The following is a 24,042-nucleotide window of genomic DNA, read 5'->3' on the forward strand; positions in this document are numbered from 1 at the left end:
ACAGAGTGCAGCGTGCGCTTCCTGCAGGGTCGCACAGGCCACTCGAGCACGGGAGGACGTCTATTGACGCCCTCCCAGCAAAGTAGGACCACACTGTAGCCGTCATCCGGCTATAGCGCGGATCTGAAGTGGTTAACTGAATATCTCCTAAATGCGCACTGTTTAGGAGATATACTAGTGAGCAGCAGCCGGTGACGTCACAGGCGCATGCGCTCTGAAGGAATGGCATAGCCATTCCGCTCTTCAAAGCTCCGTGCCGCGGCCGTGACTCCCGCATACATATGCAGGAGTGACGTCATTGTGCCTCTGCCAGTCAAGTGGCTGCAACCCGGAGGGAAGACCGAGTGAAAATGGAAGCCTCTGCACAGCGACAGTGCGCCACTGGAGGGCTTTGTTTCAAGGCAAGTCTTTCATAATGTGCTAACATGCATTGCATACTAGCACATTATTTCTTTACCTTGCAAAGGGAAATCTTTATTTATTTATTTTTTTAAGTTTACGACCACAAAACTGAAGTTATACTTACAGCGCTTTAATTTAAAGTGTATGTATAGCCACAATTTTGTGTTGTTTTTTTTTTGGGGGGGGGTTAGGTTGAGCTGCAGATAATAATAAAAATGTTCTGCTCAGCACTGCAAGGGTTAACTTAATATCCTACCCAGGTGATGATTAATAAGGTGATATACTTACTTTCCGTTGCTCTCCAGCCTGGGTTCACATTTGTGCGAATTGAATGTGGATTTCCCGGCATCCAAATTGCGTGACAAGAGACTGACCGGCTCCCAATGCACATCTCCAGGTCGGCTGCAGATCGGATTGCACAGGGGTCCTGTGTGTCTTTGGCTCCATTACAGGTCTGAATTCAGGCAAAAATTTGGCGCCGATTCGTCCCCGAAATGGAGAACAGGGGCTCACCGGACCCCTGCTGTCAGCCGAGTCAAGTATGAACCTGGCCTAAGGCAGAACTAAACTTTATTAATAAAAACTGTGGGCAGGCAGTTCTTTACTGCAGACATGCTTTGCTTGTCCGAAGTCTTCTACTGAATGCACGCCTTGGCTGTGCTGGATTGACAGACTGCACATGCGCAGGATGACATCATTCATCGACTGGACAATCAAGAGGCTGAATAGCCAGGGAGAAGGTGACAGAGGCTGGTGACGGATTTAACCCTAGCATCGCTGGAATGAGGAGGTTTGTATTTTTTGAGTTTTGTCCTGCTTTAAAGTGCTAGTGAATTATTTAGATTTTTTTCCATTTGTACCTACAGGTAGGCTTATAATAAAGCTTATCTGTAGATACAGAGAATATCTCCTAAATGTGCACCGTTTAGGATATATACTCTGCAGCCAGTGAGGTCACTGGGGCGTGCGCACTGCACTCTGAAAAGGATGCGCATGCGCAGCCCATGAACCCGGAGGAAGATTGGGTGAAGATGGAAGCCCTGTCAGTGGTGACAGCGTGTCCCTGGAGAGCTTTGTTTTAGGCTACGATTTTGTCTCGCAGGGAGAATTTTTTTATTTTTTTATTATTTGTTTATTTAAATAAGCCTTTACTATGCTTTAAGGCCCCATCCAAACCTGAGAGTAGCGGTTTGCAGGTTTTTTATACACTTTTTTTGCGCATATTTGAGAGTTTCCATGCAGCGCTTTCCGTCATTTTTGAGCTTTGGCTTTTTTTTTTTATTAGCCAATAGGAAAAATGATCATCCGTTTGATCATTTTTTGCTATGTTTTTAGATTTTTTTCATCTGCTTCCTGGGTGAAAAACGTCCAAATCTGCCCAATTCGATCGACAAAAAAGGGTCCAGAACTTGTTTGAACTTTTTATTAGCCAATAGGAAAAATGAACATCCGTTTCCTCATTTGTTGCTATGTTTTTAGATTGTTTTCGTGTGCTTCTTGGGTGAAAAACGCCCAAATCCGCCCGATTCGATCGACAAAAGAGGGTCCAGAACTTGTTTGAACTTCAGGCGTTGGGCTTCAGGTGAGGTTAATATCCATAGAGAATAATGGATTTTTTTCCCCTCAAGTGTTTTATAGCTTCAGGCTTCAAGCTACACAACGCTTAGGTGTGAATGGGACCTAAGTTGTGAGCAGGCCAACGGCAAGCTCACGTAAAATACTGGACTGCAGGCACCACATTATATGTGATGTCAGAGCTGCGACCGGTTGGGTAATGAAAGGAGGTGGCTTTATGGGACGGGTTAATGCAGCACGGAGGAGATTCAACATGTTAAAGCTGTCAACAGGTGAGGGTGCATTTTCCAATAGGTACACCTGTAGCCCTTATATGTGCATGATTGCGCCAGACTGAGAGAAGTGAAAACCGGCTCTAACAGAGATATGCCCTGTACACGCGGTCAGACTTTCCGACGGAAAATGTACGATCAGACTGTGTTATCGGAAAATCCCATCGTGTGGGCTCCATTGGACTTTTTCCGTCGGAATTTCCGACACACAAAGTTTCAGAGCTGGATATTAAATTTTCCGACAAAGTCCGATCGTTTAAATTACGATCGTGTGTAGACAATTCTGACGCACAAAGTGCCACGCATGCTCAGAATAAATTACGAGATGAAAGCTATTGGCTACTGGCCTCTTTATAGTCCCGTCGTACGTCACCGCGTTCTGAATGATCGGATTTTCTTCCAACTTTGTGCGATTGTGTGTATGCAACAAGTTTGGACCAAAATCCGTCGGAAAAAATCAGATGGACTTTGTCGTCGGAATGTCCGACTGTGTGCAATACTGTTATGCCGCGTACACACGAGCGTTTTTTCCATCAGAATAAACTCTGATGGTCTTTCCGACGGAGTTACGCTGAAACGGACTTGCCTGCACACAATCACACCAAAGTCCATTCGTTTAGAACACAATGACGTACGACAGGACTAGGAAAAGGAAGTTCAATAGCCAGTAGCCAATAGCTGCCCTTGCGTAATTTTTGATCCGTCGGAACAGCATACAGACGAACGGTTTTCCCGATAGGAATTGATTCCGTTGGAAAGATTTAAAACATTTTCTATTTCTAGGTCCGTCAGAATTTTTTTTATTAAAAAAGTCAGATGAAGGCCACACACGATCGGAAATATCTGATGAAATGATTCCATCGGACCTTTTCTGCTGGAAAGTCCGGTCGTGTGTAAGTGGCATAAGTTGTGTTTTCTGTAAAAAAAAAAAAGCAGATCTATGATGAAAATATAGTGGACCTTGGTCTGATCAAATGAAAAGTGAAAACTAAGGCAGAATCCCATTAATCATTCACTCCTTACAAGAAAAAAAAAAAAACACCAATCCGTGTAGAAAGATGAGATATTGCAGAGAAGATGTAACGTGCAATTCCACGACCAGATGAGTCAAAAGATGGCGATTGCAGCAGTCTCGCCCAGCGTAGGGAAATTGGTCTCCCCCAGACCCAAGCAATCTCTGGAACAGCCGCTAATCTCTAATGGTACTTTCAGCGATGATGCTTCTGGGTTAAACGATTATTCTTTTTTTCCCCCCCCTTTTACTGCAGAGTGCCCAATAGTAAGCCACTTGCTATGAGGGGCACTTGAGCAAGCCCGCTCTCGAGCCGTGCTCCTGTAATTGGACATTGTCTATTCACACACAGAACGCGGCTTTGCGCTCTCTCCTCATTGGATCGTCAGTATAGCGGCTCCGACCGGAGAAGACAGCTTTTTTTCCGTTCAACCAGGAAAAAGACTAATGCCCCATACACACGATTATAAATTCTGCCAGAAAAAGTCGGATGTGAGCTTTTAGTCAGAAATTCCGACCGTGTGTATGCTCCATCGGACTTTTGCTGGGAGAATTCCAGCCAGCAAAAGATTGACAGTAGATTCTCTATTTTCTGGGCAGTAAAAGTTCCTGTTGTATGCAATTCGAACGCGCAAAAAAAAAAAATCACACCTGCTCGGAAACAATTTGACGCATGCTCGGAAGCATTGAACTTAATTTTCTCGGCTCGTCGTAATGTTGTACGTGACCGCGTTCTTGACGGTCAAAAGTTCAGAGAACTTTTGTGTGACCGTGTGTATGCAAGCCAAGCTTGAGCGGAATTCCGTCGGAAAAAGTTTTTTCTGACGGAATTTCTGATCGTGTGTATGGGGCATTATGGTGTGTACCAGGCTTAAAGCTCACCATACACTATGCAATCTGATTTTACATCTGCATCTCCTTCGTATTTACCAAAACTATGTAGTCCATTCAATTTGTACCGAGTCAAGCAGGCATGTGCACTAAATCATTGTCAGTAGATCTAAGTGAGATTGCACAATTAGATTGTATAGTGTATAGCCAGCTTAAAGTGGTCTAAAGCCAAAACATTTTTTACCAGAGCCCTCATTTGATCCAGCGCTGTGCATGTCTGCAGCTCTTCTCTCCACTTGCATTAGGGTCTCCCTGGCTTTGCTGGGGCACCAGGAGCCATTGGCTCCCACTGCTGTCAATCAAAACCAATGGCTCAGGAGCTGGGGGTGGGGCTGAGTCTATTGACACAGACAGCGGGGTTCGGGGGCAAGCTTGCACAAGTGCCCCCCATGGGAAGCAGCTTTCCATGTGGGCACTGGACAGAGAGAAGGGGCCAGGAGTGCTGGCGGGGGACCCGAGAAGAGGAGATTCGGGCCGCTCTGTGCAATTTCAGAGCAAGTAAGTAGAGAGATGTTTGGGGTTTTTTTCCCTTTATAATCACTTTAAGGAACTACTTGGTTGAGTGGTGAAAAGTCTTGAACCTTACGGAACAAGTCAAGTGACTAACTACTGCTAGCTACATAATAAGCTGGGTGAAGGAGAACCTTCATGCATATATTTTAAAGGCCAAGTTCACCTTTGTAAAAAAATATTAATAATAATAATAATAATAATAATAATAATAATAATAATAATAAATGCACATTTTTGCAGAGAAAAAAAATGTGCATTTATTATTTTTTGCAAAGAAGCCTACTGACCATTGCACCCACAGTGAGTGGATCACGGGTTTAGTGTCAGGCTCCTGCAGACACTGCCCACATTGATCATCAGCTTCCAGGGGCATCGGGCAGGTATGGTATATATATAGTTCCATTGGTGCAGGCTGAACCAATGACATTAGGAATATAAGATATCCATACCTGGAATTCCTCTTGAAAGTTTCACTCATGAATAATAATCCTCAAACATTCTCCCTTCAGGTCTAACACATGACCTCTGACTTTAACATACTTCATTCTCAGAAACGAATTCCAGCTTTCTTTTGACTCCCGTAAAAGTAAATAATTAAAAAATAACCATTAGGCATTTAACTAGTTGCCGCCACCCCACCATCAAATGGCGGCGGAGCGGTGCGACTCTCCTTCTGGGACGCCGTCCCAGAACAGCCGCTGTCATAACGACGGCGTCCCAGAACTCCGCTCTCGCCCACCCGTGGGGGCACGCAGCGAGCGATCGTGGCCGTGCAGTGTTTCTAGGATGTGGCCTGACCCCGATCTCTGTAAAGAGCCGCGTCCGCGGCTCTTTAACCATGTGATCGGCTGTGTCCAATCACAGCCGGTCAAATGTAAACACAGAGATGCCTGTAATCTGCGCTCCTCACCTCCCACTGACAGAATGTGGCAAAAATATGAATGCAATCTATATACTGGGGGGAGAACCTCTGGGGGAATCTAGGATGGAAAAGGACCAGGGAGTCCTAGTACATTATAGGCTCAGCAATGGCATGCAATGCCAAGCTGCTGCTAACAAAGCAAACAGAATATTGGCATTAAAAAGGGGATAACCTCCAGAGATAAAACGATAATTCCCCCGCTCTACAAGACTCTGGTCCGGCCGCACCTGGAGTATGCTGTCCAGTTCTGAGCACCAGTCCTCAGGAAGGATGTACTGGAAATGGAGCAAATACGGAGAAGGGCAACAAAACTAATAAAGGGTCTGGAGGATATTAGTTATGAGGAAAGGTTATGAGCACTGAACTTGTTCTCTCTGGAGAAGAGACACTTGAGAGGGGATATGATTTCAATATACAAATACCGTACTGGTGACCCCACAATAGGGAGAAAACATTAAGTTTAACAAGACACGTGGCCACTCATTAAAATTAGAATAAAAGAGGTTTAACCTTAAACTATGTCTTTACTATAAGAACGGCAAGGATGTGGAATTCCCTTCCACAGGCGGTGGTCTCAGCGGGGGGTATCAATAGTTCCAAGAAACTATTAGATAAGCACCTGAACGACCGCAACATACAGGGATATACAATGTAATACTGACATATAATCACACACATAGGTTGGACTTGATGGACTTATGTCTTTTTTTAAAACCTCACCTACTATGTAACAGATAATAATCCGTGTGTTTTATGCTTTTACCTAGGTCAGACAAAATACAAATAATTTGCCATGTTTGTCCTGGTCTCTAGATGACTTTGTCCTGGCACTGGGTTTCAGCGATCACCAGACCATTTTGGTTGCCCCTTCTGGTGGACCGGCAGCCATACACAGAGGCCAAATATCTCCCCCCCCCCCCCCCATATTCAGCCTTTGTGTACTGCACTATTTTGGGTACCATAGTTTTTAGCAATTTTGTAGACCCACTAGTTTTGATAGTTTCCATTTACTTTTGTTATGTTTTTTGTGCACCAAGTTATTTAAGTGTATTTTTTTACTAAAGCATAGTATATAACATTGTCGCACGTTATGTGACATAAAAATTTCAACTACAGACATTTGATTCTACGCGGTCTCTGCTTTCAGAAAATATATACAGTATAGTTTTAGGGTTTTAATCACGTTTTCATATACAAAATATGGATTCTATTATGCACTCATAAAATAAAAAAAATGTCTTTGACAGTAAAAGGGTTTAAGGAGATGGTACCAACAGAACAGAGATTGTATCATGTATGGGTACTTAACCCCTTTATGACAACAATATGCATATATGAGGTTGAAGAGCAGGTGGGCCTTAACGCACAGCCACCGCATGCAGGGCAGGACTTACCATTGGGCTTGACTGGGCTCAAGCCCATGGGCCCCACCAAATAGAGGGCCCTGCTGAGATACATAGCCGAGTGTACTCGGCTTGGCTCCGCTCACAGTCACGCCCAGTCCCGCCTTATGATGGACATAACACAGGCACTGGGTGCGAACGTGAGCCAAGCCGAGTACACTCGGATACTCTCTGCTCCACTCGGGACTGCGACAGGATCCGAGAGCCTCCAAGAGGACCCGAAAGCCACCGAGATGTATCTCGGCGGCGCCATTTTTAAACTTCAAGACTGCAATGACAAGGCTACAAATGACACTGGGGCAATGCTGCAAATGACAAGGGTGCACTGACAAGGCTGCAATGACATTGGACAAGGCTGCAGATGGATGGGCAAGGCTGCAGATGGACACTGATAAGGCTGCATTGATGGGCATTTAAATGTAAGGCCGCGTACACACGGGCGGACTGTTCGCCCAACCTTGTTCGGCAAACAGTTTCATCAAACAGTCCGCTCAAAATTTGCATGAGCGGACTTGCCCACACACGAGCGGACTGTTTGACGAACAAGGTTGGGCAAACAGTTGGCTCAACTTTTGAAATGAACGGACTCGCCCACGTAAGGCGGAGGCAAGTCCGCCCATTTCGAGCGCGTGTACAGGTAGGCGGGGCCCGCGAAGGAGACGTCGCGGGCTCCGCCGCCTGGAATGGGCTTAAAGGGGAACCCCAACGCCGAAAAAAATCGGCGTGGGGGTTCCCCCCAAGTCCACACCAGACCCTTGTCCGAGCACGCTACCCGGCCGGCCAGGAAAGGGGGGCGAGCGAGCGCGCCCCCCCTCCTGAGCCGTACCAGGCCGCGTGCCCTCAACATGGGGGGGTGCCTTGGGGAAGGGGGGGGCCGCGCGGCCCCCCCACCCCAAAGCACCTTGTCCCCATGTTGATGAGGACAAGGGCCTCTTCCCGACAACCCTGGCCGTTGGTTGTCGGGGTCTGCGGGCGGGGGGCTTATCGGAATCCGGGAGCCCCCTTTAAGAAGGGGGCCCCCGGATACCGGCCCCCCACCCTATGTGAATGAGTATGGGGTACAATGTACCCCTACCCATTCACCTGTGAAATAAAGTACAAATAAAAACACAACACAGGGGGAAAAAATATTTTATTGCACAGCCGGGGGTCTTCCGTCTTCGGGGGTCTTCTCGCCGGACTCCTCCGCTATGTGTGTGTAGCTCTTTTGCCAGCGGAGGAGTCTGGCTTTCTTCCTCCCCGCCGCCGGCCTCTTCTCCCGACTTCGGGGGTCTTGTCCCCCTCTTCGGTTCTTCTGCCGGGCCACCGCGCCTGGTCCGGTGGCCCGGTCTTCTGTCGCCGTCTTCCGTTCTTCTGTCGCCGCCTTCGGTTCTTCTGCCGGGCCACCGCGCCTTCTTGTAGCTCTTTTACAGGCGGTGGCCCGGTCTTCTGTCGCCGTCGCCGCCTTCCGTTCTTGTTCTTCTCCAGGCGATGTTGACACGTCGCTCCCTCCGGCCGGAATGCCAGAGCCGCCCTGCGCTGTGACTTATATAGTGACAATGGGGCGGGGTCACATGGTATATGTCACATGGGTTGATGTCACATGGTGACCCCGCCCCCTTACGATGTCATAGTCCCCATGTGACATCAACCCATGTGACATATACCATGTGACCCCGCCCCATTGTCACTATATAAGTGACCGCACAGCGCGTCCCCGGCATTCCGGCCGGAGAGCTCGTCGAGTCAACATCTCCAGGAGAAGAACAAGAAGAACAAGAAGAAGAACACGAACGGAAGGCGGCGACGGCGACAGAAGACCGGGCCACCGCCTGTAAAAGAGCTACAAGAAGGCGCGGTGGCCCGGCAGAAGAACCGAAGGCGGCGACAGAAGAACGGAAGACGGCGACAGAAGACCGGGCCACCGGACCAGGCGCGGTGGCCCGGCAGAGGAACCGAAGAGGGGGACAAGACCCCCGAAGTCGGGAGAAGAGGCCGGCGGCGGGGAGGAAGAAAGCCGGACTCCTCCGCTGGCAAAAGAGCTACACACACATAGCGGAGGAGTCCGGCGAGAAGACCCCCGAAGACGGAAGACCCCCGGCTGTGCAATAAAATATTTTTTCCCCCTGTGTTGTGTTTTTATTTGTACTTTATTTCACAGGTGAATGGGTAGGGGTACATTGTACCCCATACTCATTCACATAGGGTGGGGGGCCGGTATCCGGGGGCCCCCTTCTTAAAGGGGGCTCCCGGATTCCGATAAGCCCCCCGCCCGCAGACCCCGACAACCAACGGCCAGGGTTGTCGGGAAGAGGCCCTTGTCCTCATCAACATGGGGACAAGGTGCTTTGGGGTGGGGGGGCCGCGCGGCCCCCCCCTTCCCCAAGGCACCCCCCCATGTTGAGGGCACGCGGCCTGGTACGGCTCAGGAGGGGGGGCGCGCTCGCTCGCCCCCCTTTCCTGGCCGGCCGGGTAGCGTGCTCGGACAAGGGTCTGGTGTGGACTTGGGGGGAACCCCCACGCCGATTTTTTTCGGCGTTGGGGTTCCCCTTTAAGCCCATTCCAGGCGGCGGAGCCCGCGACGTCTCCTTCGCGGGCCCCGCCTACCTGTACACGCGCTCGAAATGGGCGGACTTTCCGAGCGGGAACAGTCCGCTCATTTCGAAAGTACAGCGGACAAGCCCACACACGGGCGGACTGTTCGCTCAAACCTTGTTTCAGCGGACAGTTTTTCGGAATTTCCGAAAGACTTTGTCCGTCCAACTGTCCGCTGAAACTGTCCGCTGAAAGCCCACACACGAGCGGACTGTCCGCCCAAACACTGTTCAGCGGACAAGGTTGGGCAAACAGTCCGCCCGTGTGTACGCGGCCTAAGTTTTTTTTCCCTTAAACTTCCCTCCTAAACTTCGGGGGCGTGTTATACGTGGTGCGTGTTATACGCCAATAAATCAGATAATGTATACAAGGTAGGGCCCGAAAGTGACTCAAGCCCAGGGGCCCCCACCACCCTAAGTCCTGCCCTGACCGCATGTATGTGTCGATGTCTTGTTCTGGCTCCATTAGTGCCCCCAGGACTGTGACCGGTTACCGACAATCGTAAGCCAATAAGACAGGCTCCTGATGACCTCAGCACCGTGCAGCCAATCACACTGCCACGTGATCAGGAGCCGCTCAGGTATCAAGGCCTACTTAAAGTGCCAGAGTAAAGGGGTTGAAGAGTCACTCTCACTTACAGAAGTGAAGTGTCTGCCGATCGCTCACCCCAGCATGGTATACTTCTGGAACTACATTCGGCAACTGCATTTCTGTTTGCATTGGTCGCATGAGGAAGCGGTACTGCCCACTAAATGCAAAAGGAGTGGATCATTTTTTCTGCAGCATATGATCGACCCCATCAACTGCCTTTGCAGCTTAAGGGGGGGACAATAAAAACAGGGTGAAAAACATGCTTTTCAGGCTCCCAAACCAGTCTAAGGGCCAGTTCACACCATGAATTGCATAGAAACACGCTGTGCAATTTAAATGCGATCCGGATAGAGTGCAATTTCAGCCCATTCATTTGAATGGGCTGAAATCACGCCAGACCGCACCAAAAGTAAGTCCGGCATGCTCTAGTTCCGATTGCCCCAATAACCCAGCACACACCTGCACCATCAGTGTGCGGGTTGTCTGCAAAACCTGTTCCAAAATGCATTTTAACAAATGTAACAGGTTACCGCACTGTCACCATATACAGTATATGTAGCGGGTTGCTGAGCAAAAAAATGCAGAGCTACTGCTGTACCATGCAATCTCATGCAGGCAAACTCGCTGAGTTTGCAGCCTGCATTTGGAATGCTGTAAAAGTGGTTGTAAATCCTGCAGCTTTTTTTTGCATAGAATGCATGAAGGTAAAAAAAAAAACACCTGTGTGCTGTTCCCCTCACAGCCCCCCTAATACTCACCAGAGCCCCCTCTCGATCCAGTGACGTGTACAAGAGCCTCAGCTGTCTCGGGACTCCCTATTAACTCATTGCCTGAGCCAGTGCAGGAGCTATTGGCTCCCACTGCTGTCAATCACAGCCAGTGAGATATTAAGGAGAGAGAGTGGGGGCGGGGCCGAGTTGCAGCTCTATGTGTCTTATGGACGTATAGAGCAGAGCATGCACCAGTGCCCCCATAGCAAGCGGCTTGCTATGGGGGCACTGGTCAATGGGAAGAGCTAGGAGCACCAGTGAGAGTCCCAAAAAGAGGAGGATTAGGGCTGCTCTATGCAAAACCACTGCAAAGGGCAGGTAAGTACATGTTTTTTTTCTTTAAAGCCGAACCTTTAATACCACTTTAAGTTAACACTGATATGCATTGTAGATCACAAGTGCAGTGCATTTTAAACGCGGTGCAGGAAATTAGGTTTCCCGCACCTTGTTCTGATGCAGGGGTGGCCCTTCCATCAACGGTGCATGGGCACCGCCCCACTATCCATTGCCGACCCTCCTATCCATGTGTCTGGCCCCTTTCAGGACACTGGTGCATGGATTCCAATGCGCGGGGGGGGGGGGCTCTAATAGGCTTCAATATAGGGTGAGTTTATGTCGTAGAGAGTGTGCTCCGATCCCACCCAGGTGTGTTACAACAGCGAATGAATATTCGCTGATTTAACACTGATCCTCCTCCTGGCCAATCAGGAAGTGGGTTTTGACACCGGTCACTCAACTGGCTGAAAGGACCAGAGATCCTGTTTGGATGCCTAGGCGGTGGAGGGGAGGAGCTGAAAGCCACCATGGAGAAGAGGACATTGAGCCGCTGCCTGCAGCTTGCCACCTGCCCCGATGGGGTAAACCAACAGCCGCCACTGTTCTGATGTGAACTGGCCCTAAAAATAAAGCAATAGATACACCAACAAACACTTGGGACTTGTTTACACTAGCGGTTTGGGGGGGCATTAAAACCATGTGGTTGAACTGCATTTTTACCATGCCCCGCTTTAGCTGCAGAGCACAGGGGTGTACATATGCTCTGGCTGCGATGCTTTGCAGCTGTAGCAGCAATCGTACCCCTTGACACATTCCTTCAATACTGCCGCTGATCCTAAGCCATCTATGTGACTGAGGCTGCACTGCAACCATCCCACAACCATGCACAATGCACATGATTGCAGCATGGTAGTGTAGCATTTAGGGGGTTAAAATACCTCTGAAAGGAGATCCCAGTGCAGGTTGCTTTTCAGAGGACTGGCACTCTTGCCGCTAGTGTAAACAAACCCTTGGGCATGGTTGGGAAAGGTTACATAATTGAAATATGATAAGAGGAAATATCTTTCTTCCATATTTTCAAATGACATGCTGTATAATTTTCGAAGATTCAAACGTCATGTGGGCGGGGCTTCCAGGACTAGTAAACCTCTCTCCCAAAACAACATAAAGGATTATAAAATCAAGCTCCTACTACAACTTTGTTTGCAACAGTTCACGAATACTGTACAGAGATCTTTGACATTTATGTAAATGTGTTACTGCAAAATGATCGGAGACAAGATATAGATAGATAGGAATAATTGAAAAGAGTTTAAATGGATCATTTATCTAGAAAACACAGGAGAGGTTACATAGAGAAAGGTAGGACTAGTAAGATCATGTAAAACAAAGGGGGTTGTAGGTAGTGGTTACATCAAAGGGGATTTATAGGTGGTGGTCACGTCAAAGGGGGGTTGTAGGTGGCGGTCACGTCAAAGGGGGGTTGTAGGTGGCGGTCACGTCAAAGGGGGGTTGTAGGTGGCGGTCACGTCAAAGGGGGGTTGTAGGTGGCGGTCACGTCAAAGGGGGGTTGTAGGTGGCGGTCACGTCAAAGGGGGGTTGTAGGTGGCGGTCACGTCAAAGGGGGGTTGCAGGTGGCGGTCACGTCAAAGGGGGGTTGTAGGTGGCGGTCACGTCAAAGGGGGGTTGCAGGTGGCGGTCACGTCAAAGGGGGGTTGCAGGTGGCGGTCACGTCAAAGGGGGGTTGCAGGTGGCGGTCACGTCAAAGGGGGGTTGCAGGTGGCGGTCACGTCAAAGGGGGTTGCAGGTGGCGGTCACGTCAAAGGGGGTTGCAGGTGGCGGTCACGTCAAAGGGGGTTGCAGGTGGCGGTCACGTCAAAGGGGGTTGCAGGTGGCGGTCACGTCAAAGGGGGTTGCAGGTGGCGGTCACGTCAAAGGGGGGTTGCAGGTGGCGGTCACGTCAAAGGGGGGTTGCAGGTGGCGGTCACGTCAAAGGGGGGTTGCAGGTGGCGGTCACGTCAAAGGGGGGTTGCAGGTGGCGGTCACGTCAAAGGGGGGTTGCAGGTGGCGGTCACGTCAAAGGGGGGTTGCAGGTGGCGGTCACGTCAAAGGGGGGTTGCAGGTGGCGGTCACGTCAAAGGGGGGTTGCAGGTGGCGGTCACGTCAAAGGGGGGTTGCAGGTGGCGGTCACGTCAAAGGGGGGTTGCAGGTGGCGGTCACGTCAAAGGGGGGTTGCAGGTGGCGGTCACGTCAAAGGGGGGTTGCAGGTGGCGGTCACGTCAAAGGGGGTTGCAGGTGGCGGTCACGTCAAAGGGGGTTGCAGGTGGCGGTCACGTCAAAGGGGGTTGCAGGTGGCGGTCACGTCAAATGGGGTTGCAGGTGGCGGTCACGTCAAATGGGGTTGCAGGTGGCGGTCACGTCAAATGGGGTTGCAGGTGGCGGTCACGTCAAAGGGGGTTGCAGGTGGCGGTCACGTCAAAGGGGGTTGCAGGTGGCGGTCACGTCAAAGGGGGTTGCAGGTGGCGGTCACGTCAAAGGGGGTTGCAGGTGGCGGTCACGTCAAAGGGGGTTGCAGGTGGCGGTCACGTCAAAGGGGGTTGCAGGTGGCGGTCACGTCAAAGGGGGTTGCAGGTGGCGGTCACGTCAAAGGGGGTTGCAGGTGGCGGTCACGTCAAAGGGGGTTGCAGGTGGCGGTCACGTCAAAGGGGGTTGCAGGTGGCGGTCACGTCAAAGGGGGTTGCAGGTGGTGGTCACGTCAAAGGGGGTTGTAAGTGGTGGTCATGTCAAAGGGGGTTGCAGGTGGTTGTCATGTCATCTGTCACAGTATGGGGGGAGATTTACTTAAACTGGACCAGCTGTGCATAGTAACCAATCATCTTATAACTTCAGCTTGCTCAACAAAGCTTAGAAAATAAAACCTGGAAGCTGATTGGTTTCTATGCACAGCGGTACCAGATTGTGCACCCTTCAGTTTTAGCAAATCTCCCCCCGATATGAATTGCATTGTTATGTAGGAGATTAGAAGAAGACACACACATAGCTAGCTGTCAGTGTACTCATCGTATGATACTTACAGCTCCAGCACTGCACAGGGCTCGTCTCTTGGGCTGCAGGAAAAACACAGGACAAATCATTAGTCACCAGTTAATACTTCCCTGTTAATACAAAGTCATTAGCCTGTTTGCTTCCTTACCATTCCCAGCAGGTGATCACTTATCATGCAGGTATGGATCACATAGCAGACTTCAGTGCCTACAAGGGGGTACCCTTGGCACCAAAGGTGTAAGCACTGTCACAGCAAAAGCAAGAGGGGTGGGAGTGTACAGGAACTAGATAGTGATCCTGAAACAGGTTCTGGAGGGCGGTGCTGCTGACAGTAAGAAGTCAGCACCACCCGGACTTGCCGAAATCTTACCTGTATTACCTCCCGACCCCACCCCCTACAGCGACCTTCACATACCACTGACAAACACAACCGCACAACAATCCCTTGTCTGTGACACAACACAGCCTGACTTCTGGGCACACCATGGAGTCACACCGCCACTGCTTCTGTATGACACAAGGACGGCGCAGGCATTTAAACTGCAGCTGCCCACATTGTAAAATCATTTACAAGGTTACTACTGCTGAGCCTCCAGCTAAATGAATCGGACTGAATGATAAAAGCCGTACAAAAGGTGAAAAAAAAAATGGGATTTACAATAAAGTCTTTATTGGCAGCTAGTGACAGTTGCAAGGGCAGCGCTTCAAAATCAGGGACTGTCCTTGGAAGATCAGGAACAGCTGAACAGATTTGTTCTGTTAACATGGTTGTGAAGCCTTACATATACCCAGCGAAGTGACTGGCCTCAGGTGATACACAGAGATGAAAAATCTCCCTACATACGTTGTACCTGTTTATCAGCAGTCTTTTCTTTTCTACATCTGTTCAAAGCGCAGCATATTTAGGCTCTATTCACACCAAATGCGTTTTTTTCATGCTTTGTATAGAAATGCAGGATATTTTTATTTTTTTAACGTGGGTTCACATCAACGCATTTTTGTGCCTCTGCGTTTTTGGAAAGGGTCAGGGACTTTTTTAAATGCAACACGGTGCTTTTTTTGGTTTAATAGACTTCAGTGGAGAAGCTTTAGAAAAGCATGTAGTGCATTTTTACCGATTCTGACACACTTTGCGTTTTTAAATCCGCCCAACAACAAATCCCCCCCACCCCAAAAAAAAGCATAAAAACTGAAAATCGCGGCAAAATCGCGTTAAAAAAAACATGGAAAGCACAGTAAAAAGCACTGCAGAAAAGCTCAAAAGCAACATGCATTGATGTGAATTGAACCTCAACGTTTGTCAGAAAAAAGGGAGTAGGGATGAGCTCAGGTGTGTTTGCATGGTTCACATGCAGAGTCCGCCAGGAAGTCGGCGCGGCACTGCGCTAATCACAGGCAGTGAGATATTCGCCGATCGCTGCAGCCGCGCATCGGGCAACGTCTCACTGTCTGTGATTAGCGCAGCGCTGCACCGACTTCCTGGCGGGCTCTGCACATGGACCATGCGAACACGCCTGAGCTCATTCTTAAAAGAGAGCTGAAGTTACACTCTGCAATAAGGAGAGCTCTTAAGCCTCATACACACGATAGGACTTTGTACAAACTTTCCCTTGGATTTTTGTACAAAGGGCGTCGGCCCTGAACTTGTATTGCATACACACAGCAGGACTTTTTCAGCCAACTTTCACCAAATCATGTGGGTTTTCTGCTCTTTACCGCCACCTTTGGTCAACTTCTGTATTGTTGTCTGATCTTTTGCATTGGTTCTGAGCATGCCTGTTTGTACTTTGTACAAAAGTCCTATGGTTTTCTGTACACACGATCAGACTTTGCTCCATCGGACTTTTGTTGCCAGAAAGTTTGTCCGTTCGCACAGCCAACAAAAGTCTGATGAAAACCAAAAAAGTTTGTCCGATGGAGCGTACACACGGTCGGATGTTGGTCCAAAACAGCTAATTTGCATGTTTGTTGTCAAAAAGTCTGATCGTGTGTATGGGCCTTTAGAGCTGATTGGAGCACACAGGAACAGCTGAGGCTGTCAATCAGTGTGAGATCCCTCCCCTGTCACCATTCTTCTCTTGGTGTCAGGAGAATTTGTCAGAAGTAATTCATGCTGATAGCAGAGGAATGAAGCAGCAGATAAAAATGACACTTAGTGCTCTCAATTGAGACAAGTACACACTACTGTCTAGAGGGATATGCTTTGTTCATATTTCATGTCTGATGTTTACAACCACTTTAAGCATGCCTGTGAAAACATTTTGCTATCTCTGTTAAAGTATACGTACCAGTGCTCCTAAATTCATATTGTGAACTGACAATGCAGCCCTGAAATCCTAAAACAGAGTTCTTGCCCTGCCAAGCTTGCCTCTAAACTTCAGAACACCTCCCCCTATATTATGGAAGTCAGAAGGTGAGAGGTAATTTGTAGTCCTGACATACTTCCTGTCCTAGGATGGCAATGCTGCTCCTCCGTAGGTGCAGTACAATCAGGGCAAAGGCAGAAAGGGCAGCCTACCCTGGCACTGTCCTGCTGGTAGCACAGTTGAGGCGAGACCCTCTTTCTCTGCATTGCCCAGCAATGTCCTGACCTCTCAAACTGATTACACTGGGACAGGGTAACTCTGCATAGCCAGCGGCACTCCACCCCAATAGTTAGTATGACGGTAGACCACAGAACCTGGCCATCATGGAGCTCTGGTGATTACACAGGGAGAGTGGCATTCTTTCAGTGCAATGATCCCTGGTACACGCTGCTGCGACTTGTCACAAGATTTTAGAGTTCAAAGTCGCACCTCGATAGCGGCAATGGAACCGTTCTAATAGGAGCAACCTGAGTCGCTCCGATTTAGAAAAAGGTTCCTGTACTACTTTAAAGCGGTTCTGCACCTAAAATAAAAATATTAAAAGCCATCAGCTACTAATATTGCAGCTGCTGACTTTTAATAAAATCACACTTACCTGTCCCAGGGTCCAGCGATGTCGGCGGCAGGTGACGAGCGATCGCTCGTCTCGCTGCTGTCCCCGCCGCCATCCTCTGTCAGGGAATCGAGAAGTGAAGCATTACAGCTTCACTGCCCGGTTCCCTACTGCGCATGCGCGAGTCGCGCTGCGCGTCTCTAATGGTCCTCCGCTGTGTCTCTGGGAACTGTGTGTTTTCCAGAACACAACGGGGGGGGGGGGGGGGCGTCTGCGGGGGTCTGGCCGGAAGTGGGTGCAGTTACCTGGATTATCCAGGTAACTGCACCCCCCTCCCCCTGAAAGGTGCCGATTGTGGCACCGGAGGGGGGGAGGGATCAGATTAGTGGAACTTCCCCTTTAGGGTGAAGAACCGCTTTAAGTGCGACTTCAATACGACTTGCATGGACTTCTGTTAAAGAAGTCTCATACAAGCCGCAACGGCATTTCAGATTCAAAGTTGCGCGAAAGTTGAGGCAGCGTGAACTGGGCCTCAGGGATGAGCTCAGGCGTGTTCCAATCCTAGTCTGAACCCACCTGAGCTACCCCGCCATGAAGACATCGCTGAACAAAACCAATGGTAAGCTGCCAAGGCAATCCTCGCTCTGCAGCTGCATGTATACCTGCCGGGATCGCTCGGGTGGGTTCGGACTAGGATCTGGACCAGCCTGAGCTCACCCCTATGCAGGGATTCTCAACCAGGGTTCTGTGGAACCCTAGGGTTTCTTCAGAGGTTGTTAGGGGTTCCCTGAGCTGTGGCTGATTGACCTCCCATCTTATGGTGCCTTCGTGGTTCCATGTCAAACAGCACTTGGCAGAACCAGTAGTATGACATGTACATTTAGCTGCCTGTGGCATTCACCACTGCAAGAATGTATTTCTTCATTCTGACCGCCAGTGTAAATGGCATTCTTCCCACTGCCCCCTGAAAAGTTCATTTTGACAGGGGTTCCCCAAGACCTGGAAATTATTTTGAATATTCCTCTGGGGTAAAACGGTTGAGAAAAGCTGCCCTTATGTGCAATTTTTAATGGGGCGGGGGGGGGGGTTATAATCCCCGTAAGCTTTATTTTTGCTATCTTTTTCCCATTGGGGATATTTACCCTCACTTCCTGTCCCATAGCCAAAACAGGAAGTGAGAAGAAATCCCTGGAAATTAAGGGAATCTCTTGGGTCCAATCAAACATGTGGGATTTTCTTTTACTTCCACTTACAATGATAATGATTAACAGTACAAATAGAGAGAGCAAATCTTCTTAACAGGGGCACAGACGGCAATAAAAACTGACAGGGGTTCTAAGCCCTCTTCACTCTATCCAAAACTAAAAAAGAAAAGGTTTTTCCTTTAGTTATACCTTGAAGCAGATCTTCACCAATTTCAATAACATCCTCCCACCTTTCTCTATCACACATGCCAGGAGGCAGTGCACCAGATCCCTCGCATGCGCAGACACGCTATGGGTCTGTGCCAACTCTAAGGTGTCATAGACCTGGCATTGTCTCGTAGCATGTCTACCCATGTGCCAGATCTCATTTCAAGATTGCAGAGCTGGAGCTGAGTGAAGCAAGGGGAACTTTGACTGTAAGAAATGAATGCTGGATTCCGTGAACTAGTATGTACGTTTTATTTGCATACAGGGATAAGTGTTTTTGGGGGGGAGGGGGGGGGGTTTCTCCATAAAAATGAAAACTACTTTTGTAGCTTTCATTCATTAAATACTTTTAAAGTTTATATAAAAAAAAATATAAAATAAACAACATTTTAGCCCCTCTTATGGTTTGAATATAACATGCTTTAAAGGAGATGTATGGGGTACATGAAAAAAACAAAAGAACATTCATACTCACTGTGCTGCAGCATTGGTGTGATGCTGCAGCTGTCCTCAATCACCTGATTGACCAGTTCTCTGTCTGCTTGGAGAGGAGCACTGGGCAGGAGAGGGGGCAGGTACAGCTGGCTTCGGCTATCAAACATTTGCTGAGAGCCGAAGTCAGCTGTCAATCAGGCAGCTGAGTGGATCCCAACAATATTATCGGGATCCTTTCAGAGCCTGGAGCAACTCTGTGATGAACCTGATAACGCAGTGGTCATCAACCCTGTCCTCAGAGCCCACTAACAGGCCAGGTTTTATGTATTACCTTGGGGAGATGCAGACTAGAATACGGCAATCACTGAGCAGCAGATGATATCACCTGTGATGTATTTCAGTTATCTTGCAAACCTGGCCTGTTAGTGGGCCGAGAACAGAGTTGATGACCTCTTTGATAACGGGCAATAGCCCGCTATTAGGGATGAGCTCAGGTGTGTTCGCATGGAACACGTGCAGAGCCCGCCAGGAAGATGGCGCAGCGCTGTGCTAATCACAGGCAGTGAGACATTGCCCGATCTCTGCAGCCGCACATCGGGGCAATGTCTCACTGCCTGTGATTAGCGCAGCGATGCGCTGACTTCCTGGCGGGCTCTGCACGTGTTCCATGCGAACACGCCTGTGCTCATCCCTACCTGCTATTAGCGGACTAAGGCTGGGTTCACACTAGTCCAGTGCGAATTGCAGCTCCGGTTTCCCTGCGAAGATAAAAATGATTCATTCCTCTCAGAAAACAAAGTCCTGCTAGATAACTTTGGATTGGCCCCTTTTGCAGGTATAGTTATGTACAACATTAACTATACTGTGTAAAATCCAGTGATACCTTGTATCACCCCGCTCTGCGCATGCTTAAAGCTGAGTTTTGATCCTAGCATTATTACTAATGAAATTCAAAAACGAGTATACAATTAACATCATCGATTTATCAAAAATATACATTTCTTACTGTAATATTTCATGCCTCCGTTTGTGGCCGTTTCCATCATGATTCTGGGCATGTGAAGCCCAATCGAGATCGCTTCCTGGAATAGCTTTTGAGAGGTGCATTCTGGGTAACCAGTATGCACCTCTTGACCTCGCGCATGCGCGATTCACCGACGCCCGTGGCGCCCATTTTGTCCAAAGTTGCCATAACAACGATGGAGGAAGGTCCCACCCCGTTGTTATGGCAACATAGATAAACACATCTCGGCGCTGTGATCCGCCTTAAATCGCGCCATTTCCTGTCAGGAAATAACGCAGTATTTGATCACAGTACTGCCCACAGACTCCTGGGAAATGATGTGTCAAAAATCTTTTAGGGTGGAACTCCACTTTAATTGCTCTTCATTTTTAGGCCCTGTGCTGAATTTGTAGAGGACAATCTGCTGACAGCCTAAAGATTTATTGTTGTTCAGGGGCTCTGGGCTTCAGCAAAATGGCAGTCTACAACAAGAAGAAACAGGAACAACGCTCGAGGCAATTTACTGCACACACTCATTTTGATAGCATTATTATTAATGGATGTTCCTTGCTAAACAACATTCTTTTTTTATCAAGTTGTCATGGGTAAAGTTCCACTTTAAATAAAGAATAAATAAAAAGATCAGATTAAAATATTAGCACAAAGAAAGAAGCTTTGGGAACTAGAGTTATAGGTGTGTTATCAATGGTCTTTGTTATTTCAGGCAGGGAACTGACATCTTCTGAATTATCCAGATCAGGTTTAAGGAAGTGAAATGACTTGAGCGATGGGACAACCGTTGGACAGTCAGGGCCACATGATAAAAAGGAAGGGAGACTGACTGCTGAGAAATAGATTTGTGTATCAGCTACATATACCGTAAGTTATCATAAAAAACTTGAAGCGTAATGATCAAAGGTATGAGTATCATAGTACACCAACAGACAGAGGAGATAGTGTGGGAATAGGAAATAATTGTTACGAATGTAGTAAGTATGTCATAGGAATAGCAACTAGAGTAAAAAAAAACTATTCAGCAAACAAGCCCAAAATATTTGTTAGGGTGACAGATATTGGAGTGCTTATTGGCTACTGTCCCTGGACTATTGGCTACGGAGATCTGAGAACCAAGTGATCAGGGGTGCTTGATCACTCGGTTCTCAGTCTTCAAGCTGGGGGGGTGGGGCAGTGGTGGACCTAACAGAGCGTTCTTTTGGTGGTATTTGATCACCTCTGCATTTTTTTATTTATTTTTTGCACTATGAACAATTTTGAAAAAAACAAAACAATATTTTTTACGGTAAAGCGGCGCTATTTTTAGCACTGCTTTACCGTCATTTTAGTGGTGCTATTCGGCTGTTAGCAGGGTGGTTTTAACCCCCGCTAGCGGCCGAAAAGGGGTTAAATCCACCCGCAAAACGCTGTTACAGCGGCACGCTTTTCCGGAGGTGTGGCAGCGCTGCCCCTTTGTCTTCAATGGGCAGGGGCGCTTTAGGAGCGGTGAGTTCGCCGTTCCTAATGCACTCCAAAGAAGCTGCTGGCAGGACTTTTTCTGACGCCCTGCCAGCGCACCGCACCCCTCAGGCTTTCACACTGGAGTGAATGGAGACACTGTTTCAGGGCGCTTTGCAGGCGCTATTTTTAACGCTATAGTGCCTGCAGAGCGCCTCAGTGTGAAAGGGGTCTAAATATCCAAAAAATATTATTTTACTAGTAATGGCGATGAGCTGCGATTTTTAGCAGGATTGCGATATTGCGACAGACAGATCGGACACTTTTGAGGGACCACTGACATTTATACAGCGATCAGATCTAAAAATAGACACTGATTACTGTATAAATGTCACTGGTAGGATAGGGGGTGATCAAGGGGTTAAATGTTCCCTAGGGAGGTGTTTTTAACTGTGGGGGGGAGTGTACTGACTAGAGGAGGAGAGAGATCGCTGTTCCTAATCACTAGGAACAGCAGATCTCGCTATACTCCCCTGTCAGAACGGGGACCTGTCTGTTTACATTGACAGATTCTGTTCTGGCTCTCTGAGAAGCGATCACGGGTGGCCATCGCGGCCGCCGGCCTTGTGTATCAGCTCCGGCATTGCGCATCGGGAGTGCCCCCTATAGCTACTTAAAGCGGCTGATGTACAGTGACTGCGATTCGCACAGCCGTGCCAACCTGCCGCAGTACAAATGCGGCAGCTGGTCGGTAACTAGATAAACATTCACTAAATTCTAGGACTCTATTTATGAAAAATATTATTTTTCCCTTTTATGTTATAAGTCACCACCCTTACTCATAATTCAATCAAGACTTCTTTGTAAAGCTCTGAAATAAAACGCTGCGAGGAGAACTCACAAAGATCGGGGATACGTTTTAGCAGGAGAACATTTTCTTATATCTATGAAAAGTGGAGTATATAGTATCTGATTCACGTATGGGCTACAAACACCACTTTGAATGTGTCAAACACCAAATTAAAATATCTGCTAGAAAAATAGTCCTTTTATATAACTAGTTTATAATTTTTATTGCCTGGAAAACAAAATTTAATTCCAATAATCTAAATTATAATCAAAAAATGTAGAATATCAATAAACAAGTGTTTTCATAATAGGTGTTAGGCTAGATTTCCACTATTGCAACCCCAAAGACGCGTAATATTTTGCTGCGCTTTTGATGCAGCTTGAAGCAATGCCTGTGTATTCTTGAGGTCTATGGACCTCAAGTCGCATCAAAGTCAGACCAAAGTAGTGCAGGGACTACTTTGACGTTGCGCACATATGAACGGTACTGGAAATCGTGGGGTACGACTTGTCATGCGATTTTGCAGTCCCAAGTCGCATGACAAGTCGCACTAGTGGAAAGGTAGCTTTAGGCAAATTATTATTAATAGGGCATGTAGCACCCTCTACCAATAGGTAGGTGCTAGTATGGGATTTTTACTAGGGAGACTGTCAGCACATGTAAATGTAGGCAGGCCTATGCTTTGAGCTAGGCCTGTCTGTTTTGATCCGGGAGTGGTTAGTGTAGCAGTGGGTGTGACCACCTGTGCTCTAATTCTGAGGCGCCTCCCTGCTTCCAGGGAGAATGTTCTGGAAGAGAAGCTGGGCACATCAGGTCCCCCATAATGAGCTAGTATGTGATGCCCTGCAATGCCACCCGCACTCTGCTCCCACGGCCAACATCTTTCCTGGAGTTACTTCCAGGTTCGTGGGCTCTGGCTCTATGAATGGCCAGAGCTGCGATAATCTCACCCCCGTGCATGCACGCGGGTGCCGCCGGTCACAGTACGGGTCCTGAAGAAATGGTACAAGTGGGCCACTTCCTCAGTATGCATACATTGATGACGTTGGCAGCAGCGTATATAGTAAATATCTCCTAAACGGTGCAAGTTTAGGAGATATTACAGTACAGGTAAGCCTTACTATAGGTACAATTAAAGAGGCAGACTTTACTTCCTCTTTAAAGCGGAGTTCCACCCAAAATTGGAACTTCCGCTTTTCGGAACCCCCCCCCCCCCCCCTCCGGTGTTACCTTTGGCACCTTTCGGGGGAGGGGGGAGCAGATACCTGTCTAATCCAGGTATTTGCTCCCACTTCCGGGCATAGATAGCCACAGTGTCCACTGATATCTACGCCACTTCCGGCACCTCCTCCACCCCCCCCCCCCCCCACTGTCTTCTGGGAGACACACAGGTCCCAGAAGACAGCAGGGACCAGCGGGATCGCGCAGCGCGAATCACGCATGCGCTGTAGGGAACCAGCCTGTGAAGCCACAAGGCTTCACTTCCTGATTCCCTTACCGAGAGCCGGGCGAACAGATCGGCTTCGGGTGCCGACATTGCGGGCACCCTGAATAGGTGAGTGATATTTTAAAAGTCAGCAGCTGCAGTGTTTTCAGCTGCTGACTTTTAAAAAAAAAAATAAAAATTCTGCAGAACTCCGCTTTAAAGACTAAACCTTTTTCTGACACTTGTTGCTTACAAGTTAAAATCTATATTTTTTGTTAGAAAATTACTTATAACCCCCA

The 24,042-nt window shown here is 48.3% G+C and overlaps 1 protein-coding gene across 10 annotated transcripts in view; it reads right to left on the reverse strand.

The window, feature by feature from the left end:
• The window catches only part of EPB41L1 (erythrocyte membrane protein band 4.1 like 1), a 209,251-nt gene that overhangs the window by 91,478 nt on the left and 93,731 nt on the right, over positions 1-24,042 (reverse strand). For 9 of the 10 annotated variants that reach the window (XM_077459075.1, XM_077459070.1, XM_077459073.1 and 6 more), the window contains one exon: positions 14,276-14,308. The gene's annotated coding sequence lies outside the window, so the exon portion shown is untranslated. Of the gene's footprint in view, positions 1-14,275; positions 14,309-14,394; positions 14,564-24,042 lie in introns of those variants that run through there. The other variant, XM_077459072.1, reaches the window with a different exon arrangement.

Source organism: Lithobates pipiens, unplaced genomic scaffold, assembly GCF_037356315.1.
Source record: "Lithobates pipiens isolate NorthernLeopardFrog02 unplaced genomic scaffold, aLitPip1_a1.2 Scaffold_28, whole genome shotgun sequence".
NCBI classification, from domain to species: Eukaryota; Metazoa; Chordata; class Amphibia; order Anura; family Ranidae; genus Lithobates; species Lithobates pipiens.